The sequence below is a fragment of the Dromaius novaehollandiae genome, unplaced genomic scaffold, assembly GCF_036370855.1.
Source record: "Dromaius novaehollandiae isolate bDroNov1 unplaced genomic scaffold, bDroNov1.hap1 HAP1_SCAFFOLD_64, whole genome shotgun sequence".
Lineage (NCBI taxonomy): Eukaryota > Metazoa > Chordata > Aves > Casuariiformes > Dromaiidae > Dromaius > Dromaius novaehollandiae.
In genome coordinates, this window is record NW_026991421.1 from 500001 (window position 1) to 517747 (window position 17747).

The following is a 17747-nucleotide window of genomic DNA, read 5'->3' on the forward strand; positions in this document are numbered from 1 at the left end:
ACAGCGTGTGCAGTGTTTGAGCTCTGTCTATGTGTTCAGCGTTCTTCTATTTAAACACCAAAGAAGAAATTCCACTTTGTTGCCTTTGCAGGGTGCAAATTAACAGCTCTTGGTCATACTTACATAAATCAATGGAAGACCACAGTCTATGAGCACCTACCTATATTTGGTTCTGGTTCAGCTTCTTAGGGCTTGACAAACACTGCTAATAAGCAAAGCCCACCTGTGCTTAAGCAGGTGCTGCCTTGCTGAAGCTGGGAGACAGGAACAGGCGGTTCATTTGCACACCTTAAGATTATAGAGTACCTCAGTGTAGCAGTTCTATCCCTCTATCTCTGGCCTTAGTCAGGGTTTTGATATTTCTGTATATTGGATAATGTTTTGTAAAACCTAATTGTATTTCCTTTCAGAAACAGCTATTTGCAACTATTTAAACACTGTACTTTTATGTCCTAAGTCTTGTGTCTAAACTGCAGGCATTGGTTTCCTATACATTTATAGATAATGGAAAAATATAGATGGGCTGGGGTTTTTTTGCTGTTGCAATTGTTTCACTGGAGGCAGACTGTTATGAATTAAATTAGTCTTAGCAGTTAAAGCTCTGAAAAGGCCAAAAAATCAGGAAGAGGGCATATGTCAGCCCTTCTGCTGGTATGTGGAAGGTTTCAACAGGCAGACAGAGGTCAACCTTGATGTTTTCATATTTACAGTGACAAGATACATAACACATCTGTTGAGTTTTGTGATCTTGTACTCAGTGCTATTGCTCTAAATCTGTCTTGCAGCTTTTAATGTAACTTAGTTAAAGCCAAGGTGGTTTTAAAATTGATTTTATTTTTCTTCAGGGTAAATTTTGTACTTTTTAAAAAAATTATTTCTGCATTTACCAACCGAGTCATTCTCTCAATGCTGCAGAGGACGCAGCAGGCAGAACAGCGAGCATGCCCACATCACTCTCGCCAGCCAACTGTGCCGGGGAGCTGGAGCTGCTCATGCACTGGGCTGAGGCACAAAGCTGTCTTTGGAAACTTGCAGTTCCAGTTGCCCAACTCTCTCATTCAAGCATCATGTTATCCAGGCACAGACTGGAATGGCAGGGGCAAGGATTGATGTGGGGGGCTGAACTGCCGCCTATGCTGTTAGTTCTGAATAATTTGTAAAAGTGTTCTACATTTTGTAAACTTTTTAATGTGCTAAAACTTGGTTATGAGGTAACATTTGCAAATAAGGGTTAATTTGTGTATTTGTTTTTGTATTTTGGTCCATTTTTTTGTTGTTGCACCCTAAGTCCAGCCAACTGGGCAAATAGTTGTTAAATCTTTATATTGAAACAAATAAATGCATTTTAAGGGATACTGTACAGTTTTGTTATTCTAGACCTACTAGGCACTGTGTGCGTCTTGCGTATGACTTCGTAAAACTAGGTAGGAAAACTGAACTTGGCTTTCCACTTCAATTTGTAATACTAACAGATTTCTAGGGGGCCTTGAATATTTGACAGCTAATCACCAATCAGATAAGAATATGGATTCTCCTCTAAGCTGTCTGTAATGCTCGTCTTGGTCTACTCTGCATGTAGCCATTCCTTTAAAAGAGAGCAACGATTATCAGCATTTCTGGATAGTCTAAGCATTCAAGCAGGACTTGTGCCTGTTATCTGGCAATCCCCACAAGAGAAACCTGAGTCTACCTTGCTGACAGATCCTTTAATCATTGCTTAAATACTTCCTGTCCATATCTTATGGATGAAAAGCACAGGAAACAGTATATGATGTCTCTCTGTACTCTCCTTCCACTTCATTATGATGTGACATTTGAAAATAAGGGGTAATTTGTGCACTTGTTTTTGTATTTGCCACAACTTTGGTAGAGAATGTTGTTTATTTCCTGTCCTGTTCTACGTCACTTCACTAGAACAACAGAGAATAGAACAGAACGTGTACTGAAGATTTCAGCCTAAAACTTTGTCCAGAAAACTACTCGAAGGTACTTGAACTGAAGTTCCATCTCTAATGCACTTCACAAATGTTTCTGGCAGTAATTAAAGGACCTTTAGGTATACTGCAAGTGTTGTGACCCAGTCCGTCTCAGACCAGCAAGCATGTAATTGTGTAAGTTTCCTGGCAAATACCGTTCCTGGAAAGAGAAAATATTGAATATGCCCACCTTTCTGACTGGAGTTTATTATATGTGCGTTGCAGGAGGTTTTCACCAGTCTGGGAGCAGAATCAATACCACAGCTTCATTTCTCTAACAATGCTTAAAGCAGAATCATTATACTAGACTTCTGCCTAAGCATCAAGTGCTTTATGGAAACCTGAGCAATTTCTTTTTCACTTGCCACTGCTAGTTATTCTCTAAATCTCTCTGCAACTCTAATCATTAAGTCAGCCTTTCACTGTTTAATACCAACAATGTAGGTAAGTTGTCAGCTCTGAAGCATCCTTAATGCTCAGTGTTAGTTTCTTTTCAGTGTAATACTACATAGCAGGCTGAAGGAGCAAGAAGAGCAGGGAACTTTTGCTGGAAGTTTCACTAAGTATACACCTCAGTGAACTATGAGTTCTAGGTAGATGTTACCAATTTCAGACTAATGATACCAAATCTGTAAAATGCTAAAATGACAGTCTAAGCTATTTGCTTAAGTAGCTTTTTCCTGCAGAGTTAAATTTTATCTTCCACATAGAGGCTTCAAGCAAGTGGAGTAACATCTGTATCAATCCTCAACATCTGAAGATTACATGCATTTTTTAGTTATTTATTTTTTTAAGAATTTGCACCTATGGACAGGAGACACAAATCTTAGATTAGTCAAAGACAAAAACATGCGCAGGGGCACATTAAAATTTTCTGCTTTGTCTCAATAATTGTCTTACAGAGGGAGTACGTTCCCTTTCACTCATACTCAACAGAAAATGTCTCTCAGTGCAACAGACATTTAATTCAGGAAACACGGTTTTAGAAGTCAGTTTTCCCTCTGTCTTGGGAACTGTGTTTTGTCATCAGCACAGCTGGATGGGGGCTTTGCTGCCTCACAGGAGCACACGCCTTCCTCCCTCCTCAAACAAACATCCCTTCAGCATGAGCATAGCTGTCCACGCCGGGGGGAGGAGGATGGCCAAGCCTTCCTCCCCTCCTGCCAGGCACCCCAGGAAGCTCTGCCACCAAGCCAGAGTTACTATAGGGACACTGAAAACCAGTGCTGACAGTTACAGCTGTTGAACTAATGGTTCTGGTACGCTGTTCTCACTGGATCTCCTTCCCAAATTAAAAACTTTAAAATGGCCATACTGCCTTAGACTAAAAGTTTTGGGGGAAGGGAAAAAATTTCCTTCCCTGGCCCACCATACATTGAAGGAACCCCGTAAGTTAACGAAAAATCCAAACGATCACTTTTTTCCTGTAAAATGGGGTCAACATTGTTATGGAAATTAGGCTTGTCGGCCACCATAACAGGGCCCGACCCTAGGTTGCCGCAGAAAAGTTCAGAGCCAAATCAAAACAAATTAAATAATTAAATTTTAATGACACGTGTGCAATAATTACAGCTCAAGCTGGGTGCCTCCAAAGAGGGACCCTAACATAAACAAATCCTGGGCAATTACAGTTTTTTCAACTTGCATTTCCCACCCCTCACGCGGTAGTTAGACCAATAGTAATTTTTTGGTCTGGGGTCTCCTGCTCCTCATTGGGTCTCATCGTCATTCTGAGGTAAGCTGTTTTTCTCCTTATTTTTGTTTTTTGCGGTCTCTGATGACGGTTGTACCTCTGTTTTTGTTGGGTCTTACTGTTGTGTCTCAAGGTCCTGAGGAGGAGGAGGAGGTGATTCTAAAGCATAACAATTATCACTGCCCCAGCAGTGAGCTAAGGCTTTGTCCCTCAAGGTCCTAATGCCCTGCACTGGTCTTATTTCAAAGCCTTGACACCCTCCCTTTCGGAGTGTGAGACGCAGGAATGCAGACTGCTTGTAACTTCCTTATCTTCCTAGCTTGAACCAGCTCTGAGGCCCTTTTCTTACTGGACTAAGTAAAAGTTCATTATTTTATCTAAGTGCGGCCTAAGGCTTCAGCAAATTTAGCGCCTCATGCTAAGCAAGTTTCATAGAAGTTGTGCTAAGCGGCTACCTCTAGACAGTTTCAGTTCGCTATTCTTTAACAACATGACTAATGTACCCATTAGCTGGACACGACATGAAATAAATCGCTCATGGCAACGCAAACCTTGATATTCTTTAAAATTACACCTTCTACTATGAGATTAATATGAAGAAAGTATACTGAAATTATTTCCTTGAAGATATTATTTGACATAAATTTTGCTGCATGAATTCATTTTTCAACTTAGTACTATTTATCCTGTTGAATAATGTTCCTATTGTAGCGCGGGGAAGCGTATTGGTCACACCAGTGTAACTGGTTCTGCAACCAAGCTGCGTTCTATGAAAGTCAGAACCACTTCCACCTCTCAGAGAGGAAGAGGCCCAATGCTGGACATAATTCAGTGTTTAAAGTTAGACATAAAAAGTACAAAACTGGACCTGAAATGCTGATATAAGTTGGAGTGTTCAGTGACTCACTTCTGAATTAGACTGCAAGCTGCACCTGTCCAATTTGTTCCTACAGTAGGCAAAATGAAAAGACTGAGTTAATCTCAGAGAAATATTCCTAACATCATTAGCATCTAAAACACGAATTTCAAATGTTCCAATAAAAACAAACAAAAAAACTGACCAAGCCACACAATTAAGCAGAGAAACATAAAAAGAAATGGTGATTCTTTTTCCTTATTTTATTGGATAAATGATTTAAAAGGTAATAACAATAGTGTTAAAACTACTACAATATCTTTCCACAGCCATATCTCACAGACCCACAGATAACCTTCTATATAATTATTTTTTTTTTTGCTTTTTCCTCATTTTTATCTTTTAAGCCATACTTATATTAAAATGCCCATTTCAACAGTTTCTTCACACTAATAGCAATTAAATGTGGAAGGAAGGAGGATCTAGTTATAAAGGAAGGGGTTTCAGGTAATCTGTGATATTATTGTAATCAATCAAGTTGCTAAGGAAGGAAGGAAAAGAGAGAGGCCTTACAAGCTACTCCAGGTAGCTCTAAGCCTATTGTGTGTCACCGTTGCATTACAGATAACTCAGGATGCTGGTGAACAATTCAAAGTAGTTTTTTGGTAACATATAAAACACTAAAATAACTTAGAAACTAGATCCAAATATTTTGAAAAGAATCAACTTTGATATACAAAAACAGTCATAAGTTGTTACAAAAGTTTCAAACAAAAGTTTGTTTTCTCAGTGCGTTTATGTACCAGCGCAATTACTGGGTCCAGAGCAAAGAAAGAGGTTTTTATTCTTTACTTTTTCTTTAACAGTAATAAAAAATGAGGAAAACATATCTTTGTATATAAAGAATCATTGCTGGTCTTAAGAATAAATGTAACCAGAAACCCTTAAATCTGAGAGGCACACTTTGGGTTTCCTTTTTTTCTATTTTTTTCTTTTTTTTCTTTTTTTTTCCAACATAAAAGGAAAGTCACCAGTTTATTTAAATGGAGTAGCTACTCAGACGCCCCAAATAAACTTAATTCAATTAACATCACTAGCAAAAATCAGTTAGAAACTGTACAAAAATAAAAAAGTTAATACATTTAATCCTGCAGGGATTTTGTAAGGACTGGAAGGCAGGCTTTAGGAGCAGCATTTGGGCATGGCTGGAGGCTTCTTTGGTTCGATCTAACACACACAAGAGATGTAACCTACTCCAGGCAACAATTTTAAAACCCCGCACATTTGAAGACAAGTAAGGAGGTCCATATACAAACGCCAGGGTGTGCCAGTGGATTGGACTGTCTCGATTAAACAGCAGTATATCTGAGGTGAGAACTCGAGCGTGCCCTCCCCCTGCCACCAGCAGCAGCGGGGCGGAGATGGTGGGACGTCAGTGCTACAGCAGTCGGGGCAGAAGGCGGCCGCTTGAAGCACGACTGAGCAGCAGCTTCACGTCAGCTCTAGGGGTTTGTCGTCTAACTCAGTTTACAGAGCATGGTTTTTAGGAACATTAAGCAAAAGAATTAAAAGAAAACCCTTTTAATGGAATAAGGCAAACTGATTAGTGCTCATTGGAAGTTAGCGTTCCAACTTAAAACAGTGAAACAGGCTACGTGGTTGTACCTTAACTTCTTATAAAGTACCCCAAATAATAAAAAAAAGTCTTTCTCTAAAACCAGCGACGTATCTGAAAGGGCAATAAACATAATTACAAGGGAAGGCCATTTACGAAAGCGTTTCTTGATCAGCTTTAAGCAAACAGACCTATTCTGTCCCAGTGCATGTCACAGCGAACTGCACATTTTGTACAAATAAACCCACAATTACACAGAAAACATCTGTAGCATTCTCAGCACTTGCGTGCTGAGGAGGTAGGTGCCCTAGAAACACTGTAGACAGACTGATTATTCTAAGCATTTTTATAAAATATCATACAAATCTGATTGACCGTAGACTTTGTAACAGTTTTTTTAATTAGTGATACAAAACTCTGGTCCAGAAGGGTCTGGCATTAACTCATTTTAAAAGCACACCTTTACAGTTTGAACCATATTTTTAAGCAACGGCTACTGAGAGTTAGACAAAAATGCGTTGTGCATTATGCTGTGTACAAAAAGGAGACAAAACCAAGCCACGGTGGGAAGTATTGCTGACCTCGTCCTTAAAAACCTGCAGGATTGTTTATTCATCAGTATAGCATTATTACACTGGTAAGAAATTCCGTATAACATCTGCATATATTGAAGATTTTTTTAAAAAATCTGATATGATTTTAGATCCGCATGACCAGTCACGTGACCTGCGAGAGGTTGATTAGCACCTTTCAATACATATATATTTTTATATATAATAGATCTTTTTAAAAAACTTCTAACAATGAGCTCATACAGAAGCATGAGCATGCTGTAACGAGATGACAGATAAAGATGGGGTTGGATGACTTCTTTTTGCAGCAGACAATATGATTCAGTTTGTGCTCAGTTTCACCTATAAGGGCAAAGAGGAGAGGCGGAAAAAAAAACCAAAAACCAAAAAAAAACCCTCTGTCAGGTAGCCACTTGTTCACAATTTCCACTTGAAGATTAATCCATTTAAAAATGTTCCCCAAGTAGAAACACAACAGTATCATCCAAAATAGCCTCTATATAAACTTCTATTAATTTCTGCAGCGTCTGCCTGGCACCTCTTGGCTCCTGAATTTTCAGGCCCTCTGTTTATTTATAAATTAAGGCACCACAACTGAAAAAATGTTAATATTTGAACATCAGATGCTGTGGATGAAGGAATGCCGAAGACCTTCTATAAGAACTTCCATAAAAATTAAGTAGCAAAGCTAATCTCACATAAGGGATGAGCATAATTTATCCAAATCTCTTTTTGAAACACTGAAACATTTACAATTAGTCTGACATTTGTTACATCTTAACTCAATTTAGCTATTGGAATTCTGTTGTATGTATTTTTTACAAACCTTTGTTATTTGAAATAACTGTAATTTCTGCTTACTGCAGTTTACTCATCCGTATTAGGAAGGTCTTTTCTATAGCAGATAGGATGTGTTATCCCCTAGAACATGCGCTGAACTATGACAGGTATTAGTGGGAGTTCTGCCCCCCCATGGCTGGGGGCGCCGGGCCCGCCTCTGAGCCGCGCTCCCTCACGGAGCCGAGATCCGCTCCCGCTGCCTGAGGTCCCGGGCCGCTGCTCTGAGGGCGCCGATCGCGGCGCGCGGGCGAAGGGCCGTTGGGCAAGGGGGGCCGTTGGGCGCGCGGACGAGGGGCCGTTGGGCGAGGGGGGCCGTTGGGCGAGGGGCCGCTCGGCGGCCGTCCGGCGTCCAATCAGCGGCCGTCCGGCGTCCAATCAGCGGCCGTCGGGTGCCCGGGCAGCGGCCGTTCGGCGCCCGGGCAGCGGCGGCTGGACGCGCAGGGCTGTCGCACGGCCCCGAGGGGCAGGGGGAGCAGGGCGCGCAGGCGGGGGAGGCCGAGGCCGAGGGCAGCGAGCCGAGGAGCCCGGCGCAGGACGGCGTGGGGGCCGGGTAAGGGGAGAGAGGCGGCCGCGGGGCGGGGCACGTGGGAGTGCCGGCCGAGGAGAAGGGCAGTCCTGTAACGCTCAGGCGGAGGAGAGTGAAGGGTGTTAACGGGGCTGGGAGGGTAACGGGTCTCGGGGCGAGCGGCTGGCACCGCTGTGCAGTGACCCCGTTCATCTGTAACTCCTCTCCCCTTGCAGGCTGTTGCTTGCAGTTACCGTCCTGGCGTCAAGAGGAAAAACCCCCCAGTGTAGCCTTGTTGTGGGCTGCTGGCTTCTCCTGAAGCTCGGGAGGGAACAGAGGGGACGTCCTTGCTTTTCATGTTTCGTCAGCCCGACAGCATTTTGGCTTTGATTCCATCTTGCTCCTACCTGTTCCTGGACAGTGACGGGGAGGAGAAGAGGCACTATCCCACCATGTCCCGTTACAGCCTCCATAATCTCCTGGACTGGCTGTACGGAGGGGGTGGAGCCCAGCTTTGCTGGCAATGGAGGGCCAGAATGCGCTGCCTTTCTCTCCGGGCAGCAGCGTCTGCTGGAGAGCTTGGTCTTCCTCAGTGTGGGTTTTGTGGAGATCCTTCTGTCCCTGTGGAAGCTGAGGCAGCTGCATTGCAGGGAGCTGGAGGGTCATCTGCTACAGCAGCCCCAGGCTAAGCAGGAGAGCTTGGGCAAAAATCTGCTACTGGTGGCTCTCTGTCTCATCTTTGGGCTGGAGGTGGGGTTCAAGTTTGCTACCAAGACTGTCATTTACCTACTGAGTCCATGTCATGTGGTCACTATGATGGAGGTAAGGCCCATGTGTGGTTACCAGGAAGTTTGCTTTAGCTTTATACTTGCAAGGCAGTATTTTTATATAGTCAGTTGTGGACCAAAAGTGCATAACAAGGGTACAAATGTCAAGAATTGATATAAATTTTTAATAATGATTTAGTTTTTAATTGGCCAAACTGAAATCGATGAAGAAGCAAACGTCAAATGAAAATACTAATGTCAAACTTCCTGCTTGGAAAGGCAAAAGATTAGTTACCTTTACCTGATCATTGCTTCAAGAATAGAAAATGCTGTTTCCAGTGACAGTAGTGGTAAAATTTGCACCAAATTTAATGAAAGCAAGGCTGTTGCTAACAGGCTGATGTAGTTCACTGGTAATGTTTTCAGGTAAGTTTTTTTTCAGGGATGTGAATGTGTTTTGTGAAGTTGTTGAAGAAATGAATTACTCCTCGTGCAGAAAATTTTGATACTGGCTTTCTAATTTTAAAAGCTGAATGGTAAGGAGGCCAGTCTTACCTCTGTCACATTTATCTGTGGGATGAAATAAGTGGTCTGGCTGAATACCTGTGGGTACACTGTGTAACTTAATGACTTGTGTCTAGCTTGCAGATGCACTTTAATATACAGTTTGTGTAGCGGTTGGAATACTGGAAATGTTCATAAACAATTATTGAACTGTGATATCTAAACCTTATGAGCTCTATTTTCCAGTGGTCCTGTACATGTACCTAGAAGTCACCTTCACTGAGAATGTAATTATTTTTGACATCTCCCAAACTCCTTTATAATTTTGTTTAATTTCTCTAATGCTCTAGCCTCAACACTGGACAATTTACAAAATTTAAGCTCAAGAATTAATAAAAGAATGTCAAAAAGACTTTCATAAAAGCTGCCATGATAAAAATATCTGTCTAATAGCAATAACAAATAAAAATCAAACCAATGTAGTTCTTACTCTCAGTCTCCCTTTGCAGAAGGCAGAGGATCAGGGGCAACTGATCTAGGCTGTAACAGATCAAGCCAGTTCTTACTTTCACTCCTGGAGAGCATTTTCTGAAAAAGAAATGGTAACATTGTTTTCTTGTAGTACCAGAGGTCTAAGGGAGATGGGTATCCATTTAAGAGGGGAAAACCAAGCTCTTTACAGAAATATGCAAGACATTTATAGCAATTAACTTGCTGTTCCAGAACTTAATTAGTAGGGTATGTAAATTGCTTAGCAGTGATGCAACGTTAGCTCATAGGACTATAGGACGCTTGCTGCCCATAAAGTAGTAACAATAGCTGTGCAATCAATTAGTCAATATTGGTAATGAAATGGAAAACATAAGTTAGGCAAGAGCTGTAGAAATATTTGAGAAATGAAAAGAAATGGAATGTGGCCATATTATTTTAACTCTTAATATTTACTGGAAGATTTTCCGATTAATTCTCTGGATTAGAAGGTAAGGTTAGATTACTGTTATGACAGATAAGTTTAGTTCCCCTGATATGGTATTATGATATTATGTTACAATAGTAATGTGATATTTATTATAGGTGTTCAGAAAAAGCTGGTATTTATGCATAAATCAGGGAGCTACTATTATTTAGCTCATTTATTAATGGTCTCCTCCGGGAAGACAGAGATTTACCTTTTGTAGCGAGGCATGGGCAACTCTTTTTAAATAATCTCTTTCAGACCACAGTTGCAAACCAGTTGTGGAGCATGTTTAAATCTATGCTAATAACTAATTGGAAATTAGTTATTATACAGCAGTTTATTCTGTGAAATTCAGAAGATGGTATGTCAGCAAAATGCAGAAGTTACGCCTCTTCATCTTTAAACAGCTGCCTTAGGTATAGGTAGGCCCATGTTTAATGTCGAGGATGAAAACAGTTGCAAAACAACAGCGTTCAATAGAGAAAACAAGTTAGATAACAAGACTGATGTCTTCCATCAGCAAGAAAAAATATATACGGTTGGAATCTTGTGAGTTTTGTTCTTCTGCTCTGAGTTTGCTCAAGGCAGCAGGTTGGCAATGAGATATATGAAAATACAATGTTACCATTTTCTTCTGTTCTTACAATTGTTTGTACATAATCCTGCTGCTGGGCCTAAACAACAGGATGAACAGTGGTAGGAGGTGAAGAGATGAAACGTGCTGCAACATTTGAGGTCACTGAAAGGGAAGCCAACAGTAGCTGTTGGTAAAGGTCTCTTCTTGCACTCGATTTCTGTTTTCCTTTTCTAAGCTGAGACTATTTCATCTCAGAGCAACAAAGGCTCTGGGCTGTAAGCCAGAAATATTTGGAACTGGAAACTGCCCTCCAATTTTGTCTGCATAAAAGCAAAAGTCCTGCTTTTGAATGACCTAAAAGTGAAATGAACTAACAAAATAAAATGAGACTTAAACCTTGCGGTGTATTTGAGTAGACAAAACTGCATAATATAATGGTTACTGAGTTGTGCAAATAAATGTGTTTTGTTCAGGTGTCTAATTTCTGCATATCACTTACGCCAACCAGTGTTCAAATCAAATCTCCTTCATAAGCAGGAAGAACTAGTTTAGATGTGTCATCAGAAGGCTAAAGTGTTGGTCAAACGAACATACTCATTTAAACTACCAAAACAGTTCTCTTGGTTAATCAGATTCAGAGAGCTTGTTGCCATCCTGTCAGCTAGTTGAATCATCTAGAAATAATACAGTTTATTTCCACACCTGGACTTAGTTTAGGTTTCTTGCTTAACTTTTGGAGGAAGAATGACAATGTTGTTTTTTCACCTGTGATGTAAGTGCAGCATCATTTAAAAAAGGGTGGGGGGAACCGAAACTATTTGTTTCTTGATAAGCTGCTTTTTTTTTTTTTTTTTTTTTTTTTTTTTTTTTTTTTGGATAAAGGTAGAATGGGAATTTTTGTAGTATCTTTGACAGCTATCCCACGGGGATGGAGGTGTATTTGTGCAGTGCAGTTATTTAGTTGGTGTGGTGTAGCAGGAGAAATGGCCTCTATAGAAAGTAAGAATTCTGTTATAGCTTGACTTTTTTTTTTTTTTTTTAAGTTCTTTCTCTACATGGAGTGCTCTTACTGAAGATGATTTGAATACCTCTTAAAGAAAAAAAAAAGAAAAAAAAGAGAAAAACAGTTATTAAGACTGAGTATGTGATTGGACCAATGATACTGCTGTAAACCTGGCATGAAAGGGTATGCTAAAGGGGACACATTTTAAGACCAGTAGTGTATTGCAATCCTGTTTTTCCTTGTATAGCAGGAAAAGATTTACCATATGTATAGAACATACCTTTGGCTGGAATAGACTGTCCTAAATGCAAAATTTATGTCCTTAAGAAAATGCTTTTTAGGAAACAGTCACACATTGCTGGATGGTTCTATCAAACAATGATCTTTTTAGGCAAAGGGAACTAAATTAAAGGGAAAGTGGTGGGGGGGGGAAGACAAGGGGAAGAAATGTCTAAAATATAGAGGAGTTGAGTTTCACGCAGTGATCTTGATCTTAGAGCTGAACTTTGTATAATTAAAATCACTGCTAAGTACATCTGTAATTTGATAAATAATAAATCCTATGTTCACTATTTCCAGTTTTAGCTTCTTTAGAGACCTGGAGCCTTCCTGTCCTCTGTAAGAGGCTACTGTGTTTTTTAGAAACAATGGGCTGTTTTTAGAACGTACGTAATAAATATAGCTTGACTGAGTCTGCATCATTTGGGAATCTGTCCCAGCGTATAATTCATTAATTCTCTCTCTCTCCCTCCCCCTCCCCCTTCCTCCCCTCCCCCCCCCCCAATTTTTTAAACATTGGAAAAAATCTGATTAGGTGGTCAAATGTGATTTTTAGGTGTGATTGTAAATTTAATTTTCATACACTGCTCCTAAATATCTTTTAATATTTGGAAGAGTCCAGTGTGTGTGTTTTTTATATTCTCTCTCTTCAAAACCTTGAATTAAAAATCTAGGGTCATTTGTAGCCTGTTGTTTGATAGTGGGTATGAAGAACGTTTGATTACATAAATTCAGTAAATATTTATAGAAATGACACTAAATAATGGCAACAACTGTATTGGGTAATGTGAGCAATAGCCTGCATGTAAAAGTTTAATGAGTTATGCAATTTTTAAAGGGCAGCAGTATTCTAAAGCAAAGCTATTTTTTACAGAGTTTCATTCACTGCTGCATGTATTATGATTCTTGGGGAAGATATAGAGCAGTGAAGGCAAAATTTCCTATGACAATGTAAGCTCTCCAAAATGTAAGGAGATATATATGAGCATATATATGGAGCATAGTATACCTTACAGCTTATTCCCAAATCAGTACATTTAGCAGCTGTGTGAGCCTGTTGTAGCAAGGTCAACAATCCTTTCAGTGGTCTGAAATATTATCTGGTAGACATGAAATCCTTCATTTAAACTTAAGTGGAAGATGTGCATAATCGCAGCTCATAAACATCAGATGATGAAGCATGCTGCTTGTCTTCAGCATAAAACAAGTCTTTCTTTCTCTAACTGCAAATTAACTTGCAATACTTCCTCTTAAAGCTGATTCCTGGAAAGGAAAATCATCATAGTGTGTGGTGAAAAAGGGCAGATAGAGAACAACTGAAGCACCGAGAGCACCAGTATTTCTTGGCGGCAAGGCTTATTTCTTGCCAAAGGGTGTATTTCACTGCTAGAAGGATGGCAGTAGTTCAAGGGGCACAGGTATGTTGTGTCATGTCATGTCATGTGGTAAGGGTTTGTATTTATTCAGATTGACAAGTAATTAGTGCCAAGTGAATTTAGTTGTTTATACTTTAATACTTTGGTAGTTAGTGAAATGCCAACTTAAATTACCAGGAATATGGTGCTATATGCCTTGGGGTTTTTTTGGATTATGTCACTGTTCCGGTTTCTTTGGCTAACATGATGTTCTATAATAAAAACAACTATTACATATGTATCATCCTGATGTTTTTAAAGATTGCCTCTTGCTCCAGAAGTACTTAGTATGGTACATGGTGTTAATTTTTTAACATAATCAAAAATCATCTCCAAATACCTTATTAGTGAGACTGAGAAGAACAGTACGAATCTCTGGGTAATCACAGGGTAATCTCTGGGTAATCCTGCAGCTTGGAAAAATAGAAACTTCTTGCATTCTAGCTTCTCTATCAAGCCAAAAACTTAAATTCTCTTAATTCTCTCAGCTAAACCCTCTTAATTCTATCAGCTTCTGATGTTATATATAAAGCAGGAGTATTCTTGATTGAGCTCATTAATAAAGCGTTTTTATGCAAAAGAAGGACTAACCTATAACTCTGAAGTCCAGGGAAATAAATGTAATAAGCCAATCACTGAAGATGTAGTGGTTAGTGATTATCTCCAAAATATAATTCTCTTTGCCAATATGGAAAACAAATTATGGATTTTTGACTAGAAAACGTTGGTGGGACTGCAGGTGACTCGTATTTTACTCGGATATAGGGCTCTGCAGCGAGTGCTCAGAAAACTGGGAGAAAAACATTTCTGTTCTTCAGTACTTTGTCCACCTGAAGAAATTACAAAGGGTATAGATAGATGCAGTATTGTGAAAGGACTGAGAGTAGCTGAAACTCAGCTTTGTGGACAAACTGCAAAGGCAAGTATGGATGGTATGTGTTTTAAGGTATGATGTACATGACCATTGAAAGACTAAAAATTTTTAGAGAACAAATCTAGGAAAAGAAAGCCTTTTCCATACGGTATTGTAGCAGCTATGAGGTAGAAGATAAGTCATGTATCAAGCTAAGTTTATAGTTGTTTGCATAATTCTTCCTTCATAACAGAACTTAATTCAGTTTGGACTGATCCCTTATACGTATGGTAATTGTGAATGTCGGTGACTGTACTTTTCCTGAGAATTAATTGAAATCCTATGATCTAAGATAGTTGCTCTCTGGGTAAAAAATTAAAAATAATTTTATACAGTCATCTTCTAAGTTGTGCTCAAGAAAAAAAATCAGTGTGCTTAAGACTCGTTTTATTATCATAATTATCCTGACATACTCAAAAGGTACTATTTTGAAACTTACTTTTCAAATCCTACTAGAATAACATCAGCTGTTTTTATTTCATCTTTTAAATTAGCTCTGTAAACTCCAAAAAACAGTGTAGACTGGTTTCTTTCATATCTATATTTTGTGTTTGATGGCACTCTTTAATGGAAACCTTTTTCATGTGCAATGCCATTTTGACCTTTTTTTATTATTATTATTTTAGGCTTTGGGAGGCTCTTACAAGGTGTCTCTGCCCTGCCTGGACATCAGTTTGGACAAAAGCTATGGGAAGTTAATTATCTGAAAGTTGATCTTGCAGTCTATCAAATTTGGTTGCCATTGGCCAACAGGATCAAAAGGTAGTAAAGGCAGAATGCTTGTATCTGTACAGGCGATGAACATAAAATCCTATTTTTAGGAGGGAAAAAAAGAGTCTAAATGAAATTGAATAAAGTCAAAGAACTTTTTGTAAAACAAAGTCTAGAAGAGGTAGCCCAATAAAACAAGGAAAATATAAGATTATGCAGAGTCTTCAATAAAACTACCAATAAACTCCCAAATAACCTTCATCTTCCCAAATCATTGTCCACTATCTGCATATCTTTGCCAAAACATCTATTGAGGCTGAAGATGCAATCATCCCCCTGTATTGGCCAGGAAAGAAAAGCTAGAAACATTCAGTATACCATTCAGGTTTTAATCTACAGAATAGCCCACAAGAAAGTTAATTTTAATGTTTGTAACAATGTATGATTTCCCCCCCCCCCCCCAAAATATCAATAGTTTACTTTTTTGTGATATTAGGCGACATTATTTTGCTTTTAGAACAGAGGAACAGAAAGGTTGAAACTGAAGTGTCCATTATTGGGGGCAGGGGGAAATAAAGGAGGAGAGAGGCAGATTATATGATCAAGTTACTGAAGACTTGAGTTTTAACGCCTCGATGAATTAAGGTCTTTTAATTCTACAATTGTCTTCATTTTAGCATTTTATTTTTTTCAGCTTCCCTGATCTTTTAACATTGTTTCCTTAATGTCTTCATGCTTTGTTGCTGTGGCAGATTCCCTGAAAAGCAGTTTAGTTTTTTGGAGGGAATATTAGTAAATTTATCCTTGTAACATGTCAAATATGAAAGAGCTGCATATCTTAGGAAATGGTATATAAACAAGGTTTTTTTCAGAATGTGCTTTTTTTGTCTACTGAAGGAATGAATGTATATGGTCCTTAAACTGTTTCATCAGCACAACTGAGGGATTGGTGAACTGTGACAATAAAAAGGTATTAGTGACTTGAGGCAGAGTAGAGCAAGAATATGCTAAAATGGTTTTGCTTCTGTAGGAAGCTGTGATATGAAACTTCATGCTTTGCATATGTAACAAAAGTGAATAGATATGAATATGCATATGAAAATCTTATTGGGAACATGTGAGCTTTCACGGAATCATTGACAGATGTAAATGCAAGTTAAACCTGTAGTATTTTATTAGGAAGTTGGAGACTTGAATATTATTTTTCTAGTCAGCATTTTTTTTCTTCTCCCCCAGATTAGTTTCTTATTGTCACCTTTTGCTAACAGCATTAAGCTAGGAGTGGGGAAGGAAGTAACCCACTACTAGTGAAGGCCTAGTGCAGATGGTGATTAGAGGAAAAGGAAGAAAAATAGCCTCAGTGCACTTTTTTTCCCTCTGAACTATACCTAAGATGTCATTACTAATGCTGCTGTGATACACATAGGAAGACCTGAGTCCTATGTTAATAATTAATCCTAAAATACGAGAAGTCTAGAAAATCTTTCACCTAGGACTATATAATGGAAGAAACGGAGTACAGGTTCTTCTGATAAACAAGCTAAGCCTATGTAAGGGGAGACTAACCTAGAATGTCCCAATGAATATATATATATTTACAAGACATTACTTAGTCTTTAGAGTAGAAGATGGAAATTGTTCAGCTTGCTACACCTCTCTCATCCCCAGGTTGAAACTGGGAGGTTGGAAGGAGGGGCAGGCAGCTTCAGATGTTCCCAGAGTCTGTTTTGTGTAACACAGGAACCACTTTTTACTGTAGTGTTATGTAATGCTTTGCCAGCAATGTTGCTTTGAATTGTGAGTACTCTTAACAATAGATTAACAGTTCCACAGGACAAATTAATTAATCCCTGAATCCATCTGACAGCTGCAGAAAGGCAACTGTGCTTCTTATGCTGAGAGGTTAAGTACGTTTTAATTGTTGCTGTATAGCAAGGAGAATGTAACAATCTCTTAGTGTCCGTTCTCTTTTCAGATTTGGCATTCTAAAAGATCTTAACCTTATCTCCTGATTTGTCAAACTGTATTTATGAGTTTTAAAGAGTTGCTTTTTAGTAGGCACACAGATGGCTTCTAAATGATATGGCTGCTTTGTGCTGAATTGATAATTAATAAAAATGATCAACATCTAATTTACAGCCTTGATTCGGTATCGAGGTTTATGGTGGAGTTATTAAAGCATATTACTTTCTGATAAGAAATAATAGGTTGATTGTTTTGAACTTATTTTAAAAATGAATTCTAGACTTAACAAAATCTTCTTCACCTTTTAAATTATCCAGCTGCTTGAATGTTCCTTGCCTTATGTTTTATCATTGTAGGGGGGAAATGGATATTTTTCACGTTTACAGTGAAAGCCAATGTACTGTAACCTTTTAAACATACCTTTTAATCTCTTTTGCTCTAGAGGGTACTTTGATACACCTAAGAAAGAGTAAAGGCTTTTATTTAGGTAGAGATTGAGCAGAGGGTTACCCTCCTCCTCCCCTCCCCCCTTTTTTCTCTTTTTCTTTAATTCATTCCAGAATTTGGTCATGGATTTTTCATATTGCTCTGAATGTTG